The 15,104-nt window shown below is 33.3% G+C and overlaps 1 long non-coding RNA gene across 1 annotated transcript; it reads right to left on the bottom strand.

Annotated features, from left to right (window-relative positions):
- Nucleotides 1-636: 636 nt before the first annotated feature.
- On the bottom strand, nt 637-4,471 carry LOC138694410 (uncharacterized). Its single transcript, XR_011330926.1, has 3 exons — nt 4,201-4,471; nt 3,777-3,984; nt 637-3,513 (listed from the first exon to the last, which is right to left on the bottom strand). It is a non-coding gene; the product is annotated as an uncharacterized lncRNA (long non-coding RNA).
- Between the last annotated feature and the right edge of the window lie 10,633 nt (nt 4,472-15,104).

Here is a 15,104-nt window from a genome sequence, read left to right as displayed (position 1 = left end):
GCTATGTTCTATTCTTTTATTCCTTTACATTATTATTATTAGTATTAGCATTAATAGGTTACTAGACGTAAATATACAACAAAGTATAGTATATAATATTCAAGAATCAAATCTGTTCCAAGACCAATTAAATTATTGTCACTTCACTTCAAAGATTCCAGCGTACATATACTGTACTTCCTAAAGGTAGATAAATTAATAACCAATTGACTTTTGGTTGGAATTCGAATGAATTTCTGATTATCTTTTGAAATTAGTAAGGAAATGGATAATACAACTAGGCTAAAACTGAAATAATAATAAATCAACTTACAAAAATAATTTTGGTCCTTAAAAGCCATAAGTAATTTCACTTCTAGATACCTTTTTAAAGATTTCATTTCTTTGTAAATTGCTTAATAATGGTACACTTACACTTATTATTTCTGCAACTCCACGTCTGTCATTGAAAAAATGTATGATACATAACTGTGAAGTCTCTTTTTGGCTCTTGTGTCCTAAATTTAAATAAGAAAAAGCAAATGATTCAAGAAATGTGAGCTGGTGAAAATTAAATACTCAATTAATAAAATAATTACTACCAAAAGAATATTTTATTAATTCTATACAAAAGATGGATTACACAGAACAGATGGCCAGAAATCATAGATTTATACACAACATACAGCATGAAACGATCATCAAAAAATGCTTTTTGTACACAATAACATCTTTCAAACGAAGTGAAATAGCCAATAAGTTCAATAAATATTATGCTAATAAGTAATAACTATAATTAATAATTATCTACAAGCTGTAAAAGGGAATAAAATAGTATATTGTTGAAATTAGGGGGTTATGGTTTATTACGTGTATTTATAATTTTAATTACTTTTTCTACATTTAATTAAATTTTAATTTCTATTAGATTAGTTGGTGGTGTGGTTGTTAGTTTTATCTGTGTACGTCAGACTATTAAGGGAAAAACTGAAAGAAATATTAAATCTACTATCTACTTTATATAACAATATTTAATCAAGAACTGAATATTACTATTAATTTAATAACATAAGACCCAAAACATCTCCAAGTCCAGACAATACACATGCTGATTTTCTTAAACATGTTGGCAAACAAGCAAACTCACTACTTTTATCTTGTAATCTCATCTAAAATACAATATCTGTCTGGAGAAAATCTATCATAACATCAATTTTGAAAAGCAATTATTCAACTAATATCTTTTCGAGTTATCGACAGATACCACTTACTAGTATGATAGCCAAAATTATGGAAGAGATGATTTCATAGATTGAACTGGTTCCTGGAATCTAGTAACTAACTTTCATTTTATTGGGTTGACTTTAGAGAATTGCATTCAACAAATGGACAGATTTTAAATTTTAGTCAAGATATTAAAGATATTTTAAACAGAAAACAAAACAACTTAACAATTTTAATTTATTTTCAAGGATCATATGGCTCTGTAGATATAAATCACTTAAGAAATTGCAAACTTAGGGTGTCCATGATAAAGTGTTACACTGGGTCAGTGACTTGATTATTTGATTCATTGTCACAAATATGTAAATAGAGACAGATTCATCTGGGCTTCCCACATTGTTGTTTTCAGGAATACATTTTCCAATATTAATGTCGATGGTCTAACTAAAGAAATAGATCTTATGATAATCTCATCATTTGCAGATAATATGGTTGTCTAGAACAAAAAATCACAGTCCACAAATATTAATAAACTGAGCCAAAATCCCAACAGACTTTTTGACTCTACTTGGAGAACTCAAACTTGCTCAATTAAGGGAAACTTTACTAATAAAACACAATCCCAAGTTATTTCAAAATGAATAGTATATAAGTTAACTTTAACAGATGATGTTAAGAAATGTGATACTTCTCCAGACATTTTAAAAATCATTAGAAACGATAAATGATCTGGTCAGTGGGTGACTACATACAGTATTTTTTATAGATGGATCCTGTTTACCAAGCCATAGATGTAGTGGTGTTGTAGTACAATACCAGTATATTCCCTTTTACAGGGAATTATATTCAAACACTTGTTTGCCCCATTTTAACCGTGACAACGCTTTTTAGCTTTTTAAACATTCTGGTTATTGTATTGTGTTTGTGTTTAGTGAAAGATTTTAGATAAGGGCGCAAATAGCCATAGTAGCTGACGCGCCCTTTTTAAACGCCACTAACTAACTAACTAACTAACTTCAAACACTGACTAATTTTGATAGTGAAAATTTAGATACACTTTTAAGCTTACAAAATCTCCAGTATCGACTTCATAAATCTGAGAAGGCTGTCATACTATCAGATTCAAAATCAGATGTTCTTGCTGCAGTAATGGATGTAACAGCATGAAATCTCAATATTTTACAGTGTTTTAATATTTTAAGCAAAATGGTCGAATTACATCGACGACTGGTACTTCCGTGGATCCATGAACTTTATGGAGTGGGAGGTAATGAGGTAGCTGAAAGGTAGCAAAATTACTGTAAGGTTATCTATACCTGCATCTTACCACACTGTTAAAAGAATAACAAGATCAGAACATGACAATGTGGTAACAAAAATCGGAATGATTCTAAAGCAAATGAAAAAATTGCAATAGGCCATCCGGTGTCTGCTCCACGATGGAGGAAAATCCTCAGAAGAAACCAACTAATCAGACCAAATGGGGGATCCAAACTACCCTCGAGTGCAGCTCTGAATTTGCAGGCCAATGAGTCTACCGACTAAGCTACATTGGTGGCTCCACTAAAAATATGAAGTACATGGCACTCAGATTATTAAATTGACAAACCTAAACAATTATTCATCAGTTAAGCTATAAAATATAATACATAGCAAGCAAGTTAATTCAATTTAAAAGTATAAACAATTCAATCAGTTGAAATATACAGAAACTGATAATAAATATCATGCAAATTACTTCACATTACAAGCATAAACAATTCATCACTTGTGGTATACAGCCTACTATTTAATTTACAGCACATACAATTCATCAGTTAAGCTATAGACCTACAGTCTACTATTCAATTTACAGCATATATAATTCATCAATTAAGCGAAACAAAAATATAGTACAATACATAGTAAAAATAATACACCTAATTTAATAACTGAACTTCTATGAAAATCTACAGTGGCAGTACTCATATTATCACAGGCCATGATTGTCTCAAATATTTACAAAGAACTGATATTTCAGAATCTCCCCATGCCATTTCTGAAATCTCAATGAAGATATGGATCATTGTCTTGACTGTTTAACTTTACACAGCTTTCAATCATCTGGTTAAATATTGGAGTACAAGATAACAAATGACATCAACTGCTGAACACTTGGTATCAATCAACCAACAACTTCATTACATTAAAGGGGAAAAAAAACTGAAAGAATTAATTGTATATAGACACAACACATAAGACAAGGCCGCTTCAGAACAGTAATTGGCAAGGCTCTGTTGTTTTAGGATTCTTATGTAGATTCAATTTCACCTGAAAGAAAAAAGTAGCATCAATAAGTAGTAGTAGTAGTAGTAGTAGTAGTAGTAGTAGTAGTAGTAGTAGTAGTAGTAGTAGTAGTAGTAAAGATAATAATAATAATAACAATAATAATAATAATAATAATAATAATAATAATAATAATAATGACTGTAAAGTATGGAAATTAATATTGCAATGTAATATCAAAAGGTGATTTCACACCATCAACTCTTATCATTTAGTACAACAAATCTATTATATTCAGTTGCAATCACCAGTAGCTGTTCTTTCCTCCATTTTGTTGTTGGCTGATTTTTCACAAGTCTGCTATGATATGCAGCACTATCCATGACAATAACGCATTGCCCTAGTGTTCTCAGGTCAACAACTGTGTTTGCACCCACTTCTCAACTACAGGGCTATTCATAGCACTATGGTAGTCCTGACTTTTCTTTCAATTGCATGAAAAAATTAAATCAGCACCTGCAATAAAAATTATACCTGGGCATATAATTACGTCACATGAATTCACAGCATTTAAATAAAGAAAATAAAACATAACATAACATGACATGAGATCCTCTTTGGTGAAAGGCTTTCCCACGTTTTTATTTAGTCACCAATTTTTATATTTTTGTACCCTGATTTAAAAAATTACTCTTGCCAAATTTATGTAAAATATAAATCAATATAACTTACCAAGTATAAATCCACCTTTCGTTCCGGCATCTAATCTTCCACCCTCATTTGTTGGTCTATGAATAACACCATTCATGTCACTGGAAACTTCACCTGTTTATTTCATGAATAAGTGGGTGATCATACTTAAAAAAACAGAGAATGAAAAGCAATGCACATTGACACTCTAAGAGACACAAAAATTTTAAAGACAGGAAAACCGTTCAAGTATTTTATAACTAACCTCTAGTTATAATATGAAACTATTAATTGCAAAACATGTTGTTCCCACCTGAATTCATTACTAGTAGCCTATATTAATTGCAATTTCATATTCCACATAAGTGTTAATCTATTTGTTAGTAAAAAATTCAATCACTCAATGTCTCACAATACATTGAAATTTACCATTCATAAAAATCCAAGTCTCATCCAAGAATACTACGGGTTTAGGGTTCTCACGCTCCACATTTCTTATATATTTTCTTAAAAACGAATAACATCACTTTCTCATACATGTGTATAAGGATCCCCTTTGCTCCATAGAAATTTCATCTCTTTCAAAAATTTTTTCACCGATGATAAGGATACTCTAAATAAATATGTTTCATAATCATCATTCATATGTTCCAGAACTTTTGCTGCTGTTAGTACTTCCCCTGTAACAGTAAATGAAAATTATGCCATATTTTTATACATAGGCCTATGACTAATATCAGAATTACATTGCATAAATCAACACAATAATTCCTGTAACTTCCCTACCTTTATGTAACTTGTCATAAATAAATCTCGCAATTGCATCTTTCGTAAAATCATCAGCATCAGTCACTGGATGTTTACGTAGTCTATGTTTTCCTGGTGTCACGAGTGGGGTCCCCTTGTGTGAATTTATCACTTTCGTGGCTGTAGTTAAGCCAAGCTGTAATAACAAACAATAACATAATACTTCTAAAAATTGTTATATCATAAAATTCATGCATAATACCAACATTTACAGCTATATGAATAGAAAATGATCAACATGTTAGGTTGGGTCTACGATAGGTTTAAGTAGGCTAATATTTAGGTAATTCTCCAGAAAAGCTACACCAAAGAAGTCATAATTTTATTTTGTTTAATTGATTTATATGATATTTACATAGTGATGAACACGTGGTTTTAGTGCACAGCCAAAAATACTTTCAGCACAAAAATCCTTTGACACTTACCTGTATATTCTAATGCATTGTTGTAGTCCCTCCCTCAAACTTGTTACTAATTACCAATATAACATGCGAGAGGTCCAGGACGAAGAGAAATGGTTAGTTTCCCAGTAGTGCGTCCTCGTCCTCTCGAGAGTTATATCTTAACAAGTACTTTGGGTGGGGTAGCTTTTCTGAAGAAACACCATATTTAATATTACTTAGACCAGTCATGAATAAATTATTCAGCCAGAGTCAACGTTCCTATGCTTTATAGAGTATGTTATATAGTTATTATATAAAACTGAATTATTTTTAAGCACCATAACAGGCCAACATTCATGTAATATTTGCTGCAATATCAAGTTAATAATTACAATATGACTTGTATTTTCTTCGGCCGATGTGGCATGTAAATTGTGATCTGAACGGTTAATTTAATACCAAAAGAGAAAACTGGAAATTTACTTTCGTGCTGTTTGATTACTTGTTCGTCTAATTTGTAAATGTATTTAAGCTATCACCCACTGCAGTATTACAGTATCTTAAATGTATTTAGTTTGGCAATATGAAAATCACTGACTTGATTAAACATGTAGGCCTAACCTAAAAATTTGTTTTGTTTGACCACAATCATGAAATTATTAGTGCAAACTCCTAAAACTGAATACCACTTTGAAATGTATGCTTAAGAATACTTACTCCTAATAATTGTCCTATTCTGGTTGTAATTGCTGTCTCCGTTAGCATAATTCCTTCTTCATTATCTTCTTTCTTCAACTCATTATACACGTGAACTACAGATTTCTGAAGCGTACTCTGAATGCCACACATTTTCTTCCTTGGAGGAGTCACTGCAACACTATTTCATTTTTTTGACATAGTAATAAAAATCTAAACACGAAAGAAATTCATTAAAATTTGAAATAATATTTCTATCCATTACCCACGTGCATTATCACGCCCAAGTATATTATATTCATTCGTACTTATCTGACTATTCTTGAATTATAACCACAACGCAACACATAAAATAACTATTATGTATTAATATTAATACTAATATTAATTAATTATTAATAAGTTCGAATTTCACTATCTTCCAGTAACCGGCTGAGAAATCTAGTACAATTTTAATTTCATGGAACTCCAGTACCGGCAAATATTGTCGATATTTGCCTCAGCTGCCAACATACCGGTTACAAAATCACTACCATTTATAGTATTTGTCAGTATCGAAATTCGAAACGAAGTTGGCAAAAGAAAATTCAACCTTCAAACTAGAAAATCACCATAATCCACTAGCATTTGTAGTAATGGGGGAAAAATGGTTAGGTTTCACCCTTAGGGTATCAAGTTACCTGGTCTTCCCTATACGAGTGGCATGATATTCCACCATTTTGTTCTTGTGTGTTGATAGTGAAAGGCTGTTCTTATATCAAGGTAAGAAGGAATATTTTATTTTGTGTGTTGAGCAAATAATAACTATATTAAACTATATATTTTCGTGATACTTAAACATTCTTTTATGCAGAGAAAGTACTGTATTTGCCATCTGTAATATTTGAAAATGTTAGAGAAACAGGCGTGTAATGTTATCAAGTACTCAGTAGCGCTTTAACGCCACGTGGTGTTACAGGTCTACAGATAAAATTTTAGGTTATGTTAGTACGGTACTCATTTGTTTAACGATAGTCCTCACTTTTTAATAGTATTTTCATTGCTATTATATTCATATTGTATGGGTATTCACATGATTAATGTGGAAACATAAGGAAAAACTCAAATTACAAATGTCCAGAATGTGCACAGTGATGATATTGGTTCAATAGCTTATCAAACTCTTAATTTTTTGTTTTACTTTTGGGAAAACATTCATATTTAACTAAGGTTAATGCTTTTATGTTTATAACTTTCTACTGAGTCTCGTCTCATTTTTTGAAAATAAGAAGTTACCGCAAAATATATTTTCCTAATCCATCTGGAGTTTCAGATTCAGATCAAGAATATTTCATTAGTATTGAGTGACTTTGTAGTTTTCATTAATAGAAACTCAAATTTAGTTGCTAGTTCAATTTGTGTTGCTTAGGAAAAGTAATTCATTAATTGTAAGTGTATAGGTTACTAGAAAACAGGTGGCGTTAATTGAACAAGCTGTTCCTAATAATGCCAGTGTACGAAGTTTTCTTGTTTGAGTTGTAATTCGTTTCATTGTGCTATTTTCCAAAGATGAAATTAAAGTTCCTTTGTCATAATTTTTGTGTTTATACATAACTTATTTCCAGAGCAACAGTGAATTAAGTGTTAAGGTGGTATTATTTGGTTCGCGTACTACTACCACTATCACTACCACTAGTAATAGTGCAACTACTATCACTACCACTACTACTCCACGCGTTGAAGAAGAGGAATAACGATAGTCTTTTTCATAACACAATGTATGTTTTAATCAATTTGAGTTTTAAAGCGCAAATATACAGTAAGTAGCCTACAAGAAATAGGAACGTGAAAATTTATATCGAGTGAATTGTCCCACTGACATTAAAATGCACGTACAATTGCCGATTAAGGCATAATGATATTATTTTCTATTTATATCGATTTTATGTTGGTCGATTTCATATTTCAGTAGTATTTCGTTAATAAACCCGAATTCTTAAAAGCAAATAAATATCTTAAGAATGTAACAATCTAACGTTTAGAAGTAAGAATATTCGTTTAACGTTGTAACTGGTTTACGACAGGGCCATGAAGTTTGCTGCGCAAAGAAAACATGCGTATAAAATTAAAAACTGATGATGCTGCAACGCTCTGCAACTTCTTAAAAGTAATATGAATAGGATAGCTTTCGTGATATTCAATGTAACAATTACTAATAGTTTGAAGCCAGTTCCTCCACAAACTGCGTCTCTGCATTTTTAATTGCACGTATAGCTCGTTCTCAGTTGTCGGTCACTGAGAGGTCAAAATTTAAACTTAGTGAGGCTGTGTCTGGTATTCCGGTCAAGTATATGAGTGTAACTCACGTATTCATTATTTTCTTTCATGATTTAGGACAAATGGACAAAGCCTACACCAGTCGCAAGACTTCAACAGTCTGTGTCCTTGTCACACAACAAAACACTTGAGATTTGCGACACAAGAAGAAATTCTTACCCATCGCCAGACTATAGTTATTTCTTAACAATTTATAGTCCATTCATTACGAGACGTAAAAGATTTGGTTAATAGTGAGTAATGAAAAAATTGCTCAATTCAACAAAAGTATTTTTAAACACTTCTGGCATTTAATTTTGTAGAGAATAATTTTATACCAGAATTTATTTTCCAAAAAAAAAAAAAAAAATCGACAAATGAGAGATATTTTTCTATGTTAACTAAGAAAGTTTCTTCCTTTCCTCTTTGTTTTTTCTTCCTTTATTTCTTTCTTCCTTGCTCCTTTCTTCTTGCCTTTCTTCCTTTTTCACTTTCTTTTTCTTTTTCTTTCTTTCTTACTTTATTTCTTTATATGTTTTTATTTCCCATTTTCTTCTTTCCCTTTTTTTCTTTCTCTCTATTTCACTATTTCTCTTTCTTTATCTCTACCTTTCTCCTCTTTTCTTCTTCCTTTCCCTCTCTTTCTTTTACTTTCTCTTTCTCTTTCCTTGACTTTCTCTTCTCTCTTTTCTGTTTCTTCTCTATTTCTTCCTTTGTTCCTATCTTTTTATTGTTCTCTCTCTTTCATTCCCTCTTCCTCTCTCTTTAATTCTCTCTTCCTTTCTGTCTATTCCTTTTTCTTTCCCACACTTTCTTTTCTCTTCAGTTTCCTTTATTTACTTCCTTCCATCAATGTCTTTTTCTCTTTTTTCTTTTTCTCTCTTTCTCTTTTCCTTTCTCTTTTTTCTATCTCTTTCTTATTCTCTTCCTTTAACTTTCTTTATCTCTTTCTCTCTCTTTATTTTCGTTCTTTTTTCATTCTTTCTCTCTTTTTCTCTCTATTTCTTTCTCAGTCTCCCTCATCTCTCTTTTTTCTTTTTCTTTGTCTTCCTTCCATCATTTTTCTCTTTATTTCTTTCTCATTTCCTCTTTTCTTTTTCTTTCCTTCTCTCTTTCTCTCTCTTTTCCTTCTTTTTCTTTTTTCTCTCAGTTTCTCTTTCTTTCTTTCAATGTTTTCTCTTTCTCTATTTCTTTCTTTTTCCCTTTCTTTCTTCTCTCTTTCATTCTCTTCCTTTTTCCCTTTTCTCCCTTTCTTTTTATTTTTCTTTCTCTTTCATTCTTCCTCTTTTTCTCTCTTCCTTTCTCTCTTACTTTTTTCTTCTGTCTCATTCCTTTTCTTTCTTTACCTCTATCTCTCTTTTTCTTTTTTCTTTCTCTTTCTCTTTTTTCTCTCTTTCTTTCTCTTCTATTCTTTCTTTCTTTTTCGCTTTCTTTCTGCTTTCTTTCTCTTTTCTTCTCTTTCTTTTTCGCTATCGTTCTCCTTTCTTTCTCTTTTCCTCTCTCTTTCATTTTCTTTTTTTCTTTTTCTTTTTCTTTTTCTTTCATTCTTTCTCGTCTTTCTCTTTGTTTTATATTTCTCTTTCTTTCCTTTCCCTTTGTATTTCTCCCTCCCTTTTTTCCTACTTTTCTTCCTTTCTTTCTTTCTTCCTTCCTTCCTACCTTCCTTTCTTTCTTTCTTTCTTTCTTTCTTTCTTCCTTTTGTCTTTCTTTCTTCTTTTCTTCCAATCTTTATTCCTTCCTTCTTTTATCGTTTCTTCCTTTCTTTCTTCCCTCCTACTTTCCTTACTTTCTACCTTTCTTCCTTTATTCCTACCTTTCCACCTTTATCCCTTCCCTTCTCCCTTTCTTCCTTTTCTCTTTCCTATCTACCTACCTACCTACCTACCTACCTACCTAGCTTTCTACCTTCCTTCCTTTCTTTCTCTTTCTTTACAGAAATAAAACATGTTTGTATATTTTTAATCTACTGGTTCTCTTAAGTTGAAACTCACATTAATTTACTTCTAATGCATTTATTGGCTGGCTCATCTTTCTCTTCTTGTACCGTATATTCCACCAGTGTAGTCTATGGGAAGCCAGTTGGACTTGTGCTCCGAACCTACGTTCGGGTGTCGGTTTGACTAATTATCTGTTCGGTTTTTCCGAGATTTTCCTAACTCTTAAGCAAATGTTAGATAATTCCATCTTATGACAACCTCGAAGTCATCTCGATGAATTGAAGGTAACGAGGAGCTATTTTAGCAAGATGAGACCAAGAATATAATTCACTGTGGAATTATCAGCCACATGTACTGTAATAAATTAAATCGTAAACGAAGTTATCGTGATTAATGACAATTATTCTTGAACGACTAACATTGCGGAGTAATTTATATTAACACCTTCACTTAGATTCTAGTTCAGGAAAATTCCCGACACTTTCAAAAAAATTAAAATGATTTCCAGAGTAAACGTTTTAATAAACTAACGTAAAGTTAATTAATAAAGATCACCAATAAATAAGCTTACAATATTAAACATAAAATTAAATCAAAATTTTGTGAAATATAGCCCCTACTATATTTTGTAGAAAGGATTTTGCTTAAATTTACTAAACGTCAATTGTTATACATTGCTTTAGAAAGAGTAGTCCACAGAACGATCTGTTCATGAGCACGAAATAATGGGAGACAGATTCACGTATCTTCAAAAATAAATTATGGCACAAATATTGAAAGGAAAGTCACGATCTTTATCAAACTGCAATCAATATTTCCTTTCTTTTCAATCACAACTATATATCACTTCCGTTAACACCATTTTCACTTCTGCCACCATCATTATATTTAGATTTTACTTGAAGCAAGTAGAGCGATCGGTTTGGAAGTAAATCCCGAAAAGACGAAGTATATGATTATGTCTCGTGACCAGAATATTGTACGAAATGGAAATATAAAAATTGGAGATTTATCCTTCGAAGAGGTGGAAAAATTCAAATATCTTGGAGCAACAGTAACAAATATAAATGACACTCGGGAGGAAATTAAACGCAGAATAAATATGGGAAATGCGTGTTATTATTCGGTTGAGAAGCTCTTATCATCCAGCCTGCTGTCCAAAAATCTGAAAGTTAGAATTTATAAAACAGTTATATTACCGGTTCTTCTGTATGGTTGTGAAACTTGGACTCTCACTCTGAGAGAGGAACATAGGTTCAGGGTGTTTGAGAATAAGGTGCTTAGGAAAATATTTGGGGCTAAGCGGGATGAAGTTACAGGAGAATGGAGAAAGTTACACAACACAGAACTGCACGCATTGTATTCTTCACCTGACATAATTAGGAACATTAAATCCAGACGTTTGAGATGGGCAGGGCATGTAGCACGTATGGGCGAATCCAGAAATGCATATAGAGTGTTAGTTGGGAGACCGGAGGGAAAAAGACCTTTAGGGAGGCCGAGACGTAGATGGGAGGATAATATTAAAATGGATTTGAAGGAGGTGGGGTATGATGATAGAGACTGGATTATTCTTGCACAGGATAGGGACCGCTGGCGGGCTTATGTGAGGGCGGCAATGAACCTTCGGGTTCCTTAAAAGCCATTTGTAAGTAAGTAAGTAAGTTTATCTTGTATTGTAACCTCTCCTTCTCTCTCTCTTTCTCTGTTTTTTTTTTCATTTTTTTTTACTTTGCTTCAAACTTTTATTTGTATATTGATATAATTAATAATCATATATCCCACGAACCTCGAATCCAAAGCCTATTACGGTATCCGCTAGATTATCGACGATGTCCCTCCGATCTTATCCATCACAAGTAAACTCCGGAGATCGAATCCGAACACACAGGATGATCATTACAGTATGTAATTATGTAGGAGATCACTCGAATATATTAAATGACTTGGACGATCGGGAGCCAATATTTATGTACTGTAGGAAAATTGAGTCTATATGATTATGTGTGTGTGTGTGTATATATGTGTCTATATATATTATATTGTAACTTTTATTTTAAACAATAATGTAACTTTATTGTTTCAACAATAATCACTTTATGTAATTTAATTTAAACACTCCCGTCAACAATGGGATTTCCACTCCACACAGCAACACAGTATTCGTTATTGCACTCCACAGACGACAATGACAATTCACTTGGATTATTGAAAACAACAATGTGCAGTTAATCTCAACTAATGTTCACAAAGCACTATTTACAAAACAAAACTGTCAGTTCTCAGTTCGTTTGCCTTGGCTAGTTATTCTAGCTCATTCACTCAAGTTCACAGAGTATCGAACCCAGGACTTGCAGAGTCAGTCCACTGAACTTCGAACTCAGGTCCCCCAATTGCGGTCCACTGCACTCGAACCAAAGGCTCCGGATACGCCGCACTAGCCAGGACGCTCCCACAGTTGCGGACACACTCAAGTCGAACTCCGGTCTCGAAGCTGGCTTCACTGCTACACAAGACTGACTGGCTTGCTGTCCAAAAACTGAACTGAACTCTCTTCTCCTCGCGTCCTGTATTTATTACTAAACCATAGTTTCGAGAAATTACGACTTCGCGAACAATCTACTGATGCCGAGAGGATGGCGCTTCCCGAAACTTCTCTGGATTTCTCCCCTCAGTCGCAGCGGCTTTACTTCCCCCTCTCTGCCGCGGCCCAGCGTGCCGTCGTTCCCCTTATGTCCGTCCCCTCCAGTTTGCGTGGCTGCAGCTTCCTTCGCCGCGTCGCCCGATCCTTCCACGCGCGTCCCGCCCTCTGTGGGACGGGTGATCGACTCCCGGATGTCACAATATATACATATATACATATATGTGTATACATAAATCCAACAGAAATATCTGTTATTTATGTGGGTGTTAATCAGTCAACAATTGATTCCTGTTATTTATGTGGGTGTTAATTAGTCAACAATTGACATTCCTCTACATTGTGAAATTAATCAAAATTGTAGGAATGAATTTTTCTAATTCACGAAAGCTGACAGCCGGTAAAACCAGATATCTGAACAAAAATATATTTTATCGCAAACTTTTAAACAGTAAATAAACTTTGCATGATTACTTAGAATAAGCTTATTCCTGTAGCACCTGTGACGTTTATTGTGCGCCAAGTAATTTGTTTGGAGGCAAGACCACGATTGCTTCTCTTGGCATTTCACATTGGAAAAACGTTTCTAGTATTATACCTCGTCATTAAAATTCACTTTCAACGGAAACAAAATCCCTTGGAACTATAGAAAATCAATTCGAGTCATATTTGGTTGCAGAAAAAAATATAGGCTACTGACGCAATGTGCTGAAAAGTGTGTTTGCAGTAGTGTTGAAGCTAACAAGTCATGGACTTCCTCTACGTGGACATGTTGAAAAATTTTACCTAACGGTTAGTTTATGGTATATCTTGAATTTATAAATGAGTTCGATCCTCGTCTCGTATACCACATTCAACGACATGGAAATCCAGGACAGGGACACACAAGCTCTCTTCAGCAATATTTGTGATGAAATATACAACTGCTTTCTGAGCGAGTGAAAATATTAATCTATTATCAGTGATATAAAACAGGCCAACTATTTCTCTATAATAATAGATTATACTGTGGACATTTCACATATACATTACCTAGCTCCCATATTAAGGCACGTGGACGAAAATGGGGAGCCGAGACACAAGTCTCAAAATCTAGCTGAAGACGTATTGAAAGTCTTGTCTACACATTTCATTATCATTACTGACTGTAGAGGCCAGCCTTATGACAATACAAGCAATAAATATGTCGCGAGCCTACACACATTCAGAGGCAAGCATTACAGAACGAAATCCGAAAGCGCATTATTTGCCTAATGTAGCACATTCTTTGGATTTAGTTAGCACTAATGCTGCAAACTGTTGTCAGGAAGCAAGCTCATTCTATAATCTAGTGCAAAACATTTATAATGTGTTCTCTAGTTTTACACAACGCGGGAAACTAAATTTTTCTTTCATGGGACCAGGAAGCAAAACAGTAAAGAATTTATCAGAAACAAGTTGGTCAGCACAAGAGAAAGCATGTATAAGTCCAAATGAAAATTGGGAAAATGTATCAAGGCTCTCACACATGTTATCAATAATAACTCTCAGAAACCACTGGTGAGAAATGAGGCTTCAGGCTTACTGAAGTAACTCAGTAAACTAGAGACAGTATTCATGATGACAGTTTGGAAGGACATACTACAGAGTTTTAATAGTGTAAATGTTAAAGTGCAAAGTATAAACATAGATATTGAAATAGTACATGTGTTATAGGAACCACTTTTAGGGTTCATCTATTCATGGTATGATCTACTATTATTAATAAAAATCATGGAGATGACTGATATGGACTACGAATCCACCTGTAAAAGATTAAAGAACACAACCTTCATTCTGATGAAGAGACTGGTACTGAAGTTCTTCTGGCGGGTAGGGAGAAATTTAGAGTCGAGACGTTTATCTTCAGTACTCGACAAATTGCACACTGAATTAGCGAGGTGAAAGGAAAGTTATAAAATACTGTCAGACTCTTTCATAGTTTTCAGTATACTTAAGGATTGTTCACAAGACGTTATTTCTGAATGTAGCCTACAGAAAAACTCCAAGCGTCATATGAAACCGACTTGAAACCAAATTTCTGCACACTTCGCGGCACTTCTGAAGACTTAAGGGATTGGTGATAGAAAGTCGAGATAAGTAAATGCGGTTACAGTCATTTCTTTTTTTCAAATGTTGATATTGCTCTTACAATATTTTTGTATACGG

The sequence above is a fragment of the Periplaneta americana genome, chromosome 2 (genome assembly GCF_040183065.1).
Source record: "Periplaneta americana isolate PAMFEO1 chromosome 2, P.americana_PAMFEO1_priV1, whole genome shotgun sequence".
NCBI classification, from domain to species: Eukaryota; Metazoa; Arthropoda; class Insecta; order Blattodea; family Blattidae; genus Periplaneta; species Periplaneta americana.
This window is presented reverse-complemented; position numbering and strand designations above follow the sequence as displayed.